We start from the raw sequence: 7,210 nt of genomic DNA, 5'->3' as shown, positions 1-7,210 counted from the left end.
TCTCTGAGAAGAGATGTGGTGGCTACATGCCTCTGAACTATGTTACAATGAGGCTCGAAGGCCTATTTATTGTTGAGAAACAACGGAAAACCCTTCACATCCCGAAACCTAACCCTAGAAGATGAAACGCCAAATTGTGGGCCCCGTTTGGGTAAATTGGTACATCAATTTCCCGGGGTCGTAACTTTGGCATACGATCTCCGTTTGACGCGTACAATAGCTCGCTAGAAAGATCTATCCGAGCACTATCACTTTGGGAGGCAACATTGATCCATGGACCTATGTTGCCCCAGATTCCCAAAAAAACGTCGTTTAGGGCCTCAAAACGGCTCCGGAAGTTCAGGACCCGAAAAACTGCTAAAAATAATAAACTGTGCTACAATTTAGGAAACTGAAAAAGCTGAAAGAGACAGTTGTGGGGGTCCAAATGGGATAGGTGGGTGGCCACCAACATCCACCTGGATTAGCAGTTCACTTCCGTAATTGTAGGCAGCAGTTGGGAAAACTTAAAGGAGCTTAACAAGTACTGCATAACATATAGCCATAGGTTAATAGCAAGGGGAAATTTTTTTGGTTTTTTGGGAAAAGATACTCTAGAAAGAGATAAAAAGCATGTAATTACAGAAGCCCTTAGGAGGCTCAGCACTTTGATATAATTTTCCCAGTTTTTGGTGCGCATATTTCTATATATACACTACTCTTTCTAGTTAAAAAAACATAGCATAAGATAATAAGATAAAAAAACGAGCCCCGTCATCGCAAAAAATAGTAGGATTTGATCTGCACAATTCAATGGTTCAGTTATTGAATATTCTATTCAATTTTATTCTCACTGCATGCAATATTATAGTCAAAGTCAAGTAAATAGCGGGCAAGCAAATGTCATGATTGATCTTGATCTTTATTTTATTGTAATGTCTTCTAGGAAGAGTAAAAGAAATTTGTGTTATTAGTTTTCCAATCTGAGTCTTCCAATCGTAACCCACTGATGGTTTGAATGATTAGGCCATAAGACTGTTGAATGGTGGTCGAAGAAAGCCTTTAATAAAATTGTAATCAATGATTCATTTCCATAATAAACATCAATTTGCCAACTCAAATTTCAATATCAAAATGCTTGGCACAATCTTTTGATGGGCTTTCTTTTATACGATATCAAGTTTCAAGTTTAAAATGCCTGACAGAAGCTTTTTACGTGTTTTATTTTATTTGGAGTTTTAGCCATTTTTTAATCATTCCTCCCTACTAAGACCTTTTGGACCGCCAAAAGGCTTAGTTTTCAGAAAATAAGTGAGGGTATTGCCTCCCCACTTGGTTGGTATTTTTCCACCCTGTTTTGTGTATCTAGCATATTATAACAAGTTGCATAAAAACCATGAAAACTAAAAGCACATTGTTAGCCAATTGTAGTTTTCCACACCCTCTTGCATTTATTACTTCAACCACTACCCATGCATGAAAAATAAACAACATCAACAAATACAAGGATGTAAATGACAACAAACTAACAACATGTTTAATTCTTTTAACAGGTTCCCATGACAACATTTCATGTTGCAATGCTGATATTCGCTGAAACACAATATGGTTAGGTGTATATGCATCCCTTTTATTCTTATGCTTCAAAACATCTTCTTTGTCCACTCTTGCATACAGAAGTGAAAAGGTCTTGCTTGCCTTCACAAGCCTCTTCAATTGCCCTGTAGTCACTAGCGAAGAATCATCTTTCACACAATGAGCTCGAAATATGTATTCCACACCATCTTTGAAGAGGTGATACTTGTTTTCATTCCTAAAGTAGATTTCCTTCCTGGCAAACAAATAAGGACTTTTAAGCACAATCCCACATATATCCAAAGGAAACACATCAAGCTCAACTCCATCCACATATTTAGACGTAATATAAAATCTTAGCTTACATTTTTCAGTTACTTGTAGCTTAGCATTGTTACACATCCATCCAAGTGAAAAAGGTTTAGAATTATAAGAAGAAATTTCGGCGTAAATCACATTCAGAAAATCATTGTCGACGCGTTTCGAACCAACCAGTGTGGTTCATCGTCAGGACAAGTTGAAAAATCAAATCTATCTTTGCCAGTTAAATACTTAGAGCAGAGCTTCCAACGGCTAACTAGGACAACGTCTAAATTTGACTAGGGACCAGGGTCAACCAAACCAGTTATAAATTTAAAGGTAAACAAGGGACCTATATATAAATTACAAGAGTAAATTTAATTAAATTGGTAGTTTCATAAATCGTTAAAAGTAATTAACTAGAAAAATAGAAAATATAAATGATAGTATATAACTCTTAAATTTATAAATTATTTATTTAATATTTAATATTATTATTATTTATAAATCTATTATATTTATTTATTTATATAAATATATTATTATTATTATTATTATATATATATATTTTAGGAGGATAAGTTTAAAGTTAGTTGAAAAAAATAAAAAAAATAAAAAAAAAAATAAAATAAAATAAAATAAAAGATAAAAAATAATAAAAATAAAAATACATAAATAAATATATGTAAGAATAAAATAATAACTAAATACACTAGAATAATATTCAGTTAAAAAAAAATGGTGATTTAATAAAAAGAAATAATAGTTAAGATTTTATTTAAAAAAAAAAAAAACGACACAAATTCCAAAGAAGGAGGAGGTCAGGAAAAGGACCAAAAGAAAACCACAGAGCAAGAAGGAGACTCCCTAGGAGGAAGGAAAAGAGAAGGCTCCAAGGGGGACAACGAAAGCTCGAAAAAGATAAAAGGGGGGGGGGGGACTAGGAAGAAATGGCAGGGATCCAACAGCTACTGATCTTCCAGCCGTCATCTCTATTGAGATTATTAGGCCTTCTTTCAATTTCAATAGCTTCCCTGAATTTACGATGATGGAAATGAGCCACTTTGGTAATAACCTTGGCCTCCTCTATACAAACCTGATGCTTGGTCTTTTCTGCATGCTCTGCTAATGCTGAAGACTTGGTTCTCCCATGTCTTAGGTCAGATGCATGTTCGTTGATCCTCTGATGGATGGAGCGCCCTGTTTTCCCGATATAGGGGGTCCCACAAGAACAAGGGATCAAGTAGACACCCTTCATGTCCTTAGGGTCAACGGGATCTTTCATCGATCGGAGGGATTTGCGAATGGTGTTGAGGGGCATAAAGGTTGAGGGAATATCATACCTCTTAAGGATCCAAGCAATCTTGTCTGTGGTTCCCTGGACATAGGGAAGATGGACACCTAGACGGCGCTCTTTATATGGAAGATTTCGAAGCTCCCCCCTTTCCCCCATAGTGGCGAATCTTTTTATGGAAGATTTCGAAGCCAAAGCTTTAGCCTCGGCTCGTCTCCTTCCCAAGCTATGGAAAAGGTATGTAGATGACACTAATGTCATCTGGTCCCATGGCCAAGAGGAACTGGATCTCTTCTTCAATCACCTTAACTGTCAGTCCTCTGCCATTAAGTTCACCATGGAAAAAGAGGTCAATGGTTGCCTCCCTTTCCTGGATATTCTTATATCTAAAAATAAGGACGGCTCTCTCTCCCACTCAGTGTTCCGGAAGAAAACGCATACTGAGCAGTATCTTCATGCCGATTCCCATCATTTCCCTGCTCAAAAGATGGGTGTTCTTAACACCCTCGCTACTCGTGCCCTTAGGATTTTTGATAATGAGAGCTTCGATAAGGAGAGATCCCATCTCCTTAATGTCTTTGTGGAGAATGGCTATAGTAGGTGCCTAGGTCAGAAGGCTTTCCTTAAAGCCTCTAAAAATTCGTTAATTAAAAAGAACCTAAAGAGCGCCGTCTAGGTGTCCATCTTCCCTATGTCCAGGGAACCACAGACAAGATTGCTCGGATCCTTAAGAGGTATGATATTCCCTCAACCTTTAGGCCCCTCAACACCATTTGCAAATCCCTCCGATCGGTGAAAGATCCCGTTGACCCTAAGGACATGAAGGGTGTCTACTTGATCCCTTGTTCTTGTGGGACCCCCTATATTGGGGAAACAGGGCGCTCGATCCATCAGAGGATCAGCGAACATGCATCTGACCTAAGACATGGGAGAACCAAGTCTTCAGCGTTAACAAAGCATGCGGAAAAGACCAAGCATCAGGTTTGTATAGAGGAGGCCAAGGTTATTGCCAAAGTAGCTCATTTCCATCATTGTAAATTTAGGGAAGCTATTGAAATTGAAAGAAGGCCTAATAATCTCAATAGAGATGATGGCTGGAAGATCAGTAGTTGTTGGATCCCTGCCATTTCTTCCTAGTCTTCCACCCCCCCCCCCCCCCTTTATCTTTTTCGAGCTTTCGTTGTCCCCCTTGGAGCCTTCTCTTTTCCTTCCTCCTAGGGAGTCTCCTTCTTGCTCTGTGGTTTTCTTTTGGTCCTTTTCTTGACCTCCTCCTTCTTTAGAATTTGTGTCAAAAAAAATTCTTCACTTTTGCCCAAGAAAGTGCTCTGATACCACTTGTTATAGATCTGACCTGGAAATATTATAGATCTGATATGAAAATATAAGATAATGCAAATAAACCCAAAAATAATATGAAATGATTCTTTATTGATCAAACCCTTAAGGTAGGGCAACACGATACATTCACTTCTTAAGGAAGGAGAACACTCCACAAGCCATATGCCTGTTCATACAATACCAATTGTTATAGCTCTAACCCAAAATTATATGATAATGCAAACAAACCCAGAAACAATAAGAGATAAATAGATAGAAATGCTTCTTTATTATCAAAACCCTTAAGGTAGGGCAACACCATACATTCATTCCTTAAGGAAGGAGAGCACTCCACAAGCCATATGCCTGTTCATACAATAAGCCTTGACAATATTCCTTGACACCTTCACGCCCCACAATGTGGCCCAAATACTCAACTTCCTCCATGCCAAACGAACACTTGGACATCTTGACAAATAATTTATGCTTGCGGAGCAGTTGCAAGAGTAGATCTACATGTTGAAGATGTGCGGCCCAAGTGCAACTATAGATGAGGATGTCATCGAAGAAGACAAGGACAAATTTCCTGAGATATGGTTTGAGAAGGTGATTCATAAGGCTCTGAAAAGTAGATGGGGCATTACAAAGACCGAATGGCATGACTAGGAACTCATAATGGCCTTCATGAGTTCAGAAAGAAGTCTTTGGAATGTCGACTTCCTTCATGCGAATTTGGTGGTAGCCTGAGCGAAGATCCAGCTTAGTGAAGAATTGAGCCCCATTGAGTTCATCCAACAAATCATCAACCACCGGGATGGGAAATTTATCTTTGACTGTCAAATTATTGAGGGCCCTGAACTCTGGACACATCCGCCACTCCCCATCTTTCTTGAGCACTGTTCACACCTAATCTTCAACGGTTGGGTAAACTGGAATGCGAACAGTCATCAAGAAGATGAACTGATCCGTCCCATTTATGTATATAAATGGTAGTTAGCTAATGAATTAAGTAGTCAGTTTTCTTCTGCCCATTTTGGAGTTACCCTGGCCTGACATGGTATCAGAGCACAGGTCCCAGGTTCTTAAAATAGCCGTAACTCCCTTCATTTCTGCTGTTGTCCTCTGTCGTTCTGCCACTGCCTCTGTCCTGAAATGCTCTGCCTCCATTGCATTGCATTCTCCTGAGCGCTGCCTCTGTCCTGACATAGCGCTGCCACTGCCTCTGGCAGGCACCAACGCATACCATGTCCTGTAACGGTAAGAGGGCCGTGAGCTTCGGTTTCCTTGCACTGTTGTGACAAACATTTTTTTTCCTCTCGCCACTCTGAATGAGGGTTCCCCCCCGATACATTTTAGCAAAGATAGGATTGCAGATGCCCTCCAGTTCCTTCGTCTTGTCTTCAAACTCATCAACCTCGGCCAACTGGTTCTGATCAAGCCAGCTGATGGCACCATTAATAGCCTCCTCGATCTTGGATTTGTCTGCCAGATCTAATTTACCAGCAAACTTCTCGTCTCAGATGGTGTTTCGCATATTGTATGCATAGTTCTCGAGGGGAAACGACAATCTTTCCATTAGTATGTCAGGCCTTCTTGGGCATTTCCAGTTATAAAGTCTACCAGGAATATTGATTCTAGATATCTTCTGTATGTAATAGTTTTTTTGACGCGTTTGAAGGGCTACATAAAGTCCCGTCAGAATCGATTGGTCTCCCACTCGTTGAATGATCCATTGGATTAGTTGGTATAACTGATGAGACCAGTTCTGAAAAACTATGTTTCGATATGTATGAATTACTTCGCCTTCCTCGGGATATTGCAACTTTCCTGGGTATAGTGCAAGCTGTCGCTCTAAAGTTTGAGTGGATGTTCTAATGAAGGTTTCCTCCAAAAGGAATCGCAGGAAATTCGACATCCTCTCCCGCTCTGCCACCATTTGCAAATAATCAACCGGCGGGATACCATGTTGAGTGTTTACCAATGGAGGGGGGTGTCCATTTTTCCGGTTCGGCTCCGCCATTGTAGTCGCAACCCACTTCCAGACCACCCTAAACCGTGGACTGTATAAACCGTGGACTGAGTTATATTGTGCATAAACCGTGGAGTAAGTTGTAATCTTGTCCTTTTACATCAGTTTGGACTTGGCGGTCATCGTTTCCGGCAGTGTGTGGAAAGATTCAGTCCTATAACTAAGAGCTGCAGTCGATAAGTGCGACATCGATTTTGTTGTGTCATTGTAATAAGTATAAGGTGAAACCGAGTTTGCATCATTATAATAAGTATTCAGATAATCTTGAAAGTATTGAAGTTATGTGTGGATGAACAGCTGGTATTATTCTGGATGCTTTTATCTAACATTAGAGGGATTTGAAGAAAATATGGTGCATAAAGTTTTAGCCTTTGAGAATACTTTTTTGAGTGCAATTTCACTTTTTTATCAGTAGAAGTTTTTTATCAGCAGCAGAAGTAATTTTTTACAGAATGCATTCAATCATCTCTATGGTAGGAATAGTTCTCACTGGCAAGGAGAACTATCCTGAATGGTCTCGGATGATAAAACACACCCTCATCTACAATGAGTTGTGGAAAGGAGTGTGTGTCAGAGAAGAAGACAAAGACCCTGTGCAGCCTACATCAGATAAAGAACTTGTCATTTGGGAAAACAAGAACAACAAAGCCTATGCATTGATCGCAGCATCTGTAAATGAAGAAGTAAGTCGTCATATTTCATCCTATTCCACTGCC

This window comes from Pinus tabuliformis, chromosome 2_2, assembly GCF_031772625.1.
Source record: "Pinus tabuliformis cultivar Carrire ecotype Pingquan chromosome 2_2, CPIR1, whole genome shotgun sequence".
Classification (NCBI taxonomy): Eukaryota; Viridiplantae; Streptophyta; class Pinopsida; order Pinales; family Pinaceae; genus Pinus; species Pinus tabuliformis.
Note: the sequence above shows the minus strand (reverse complement) of the source record.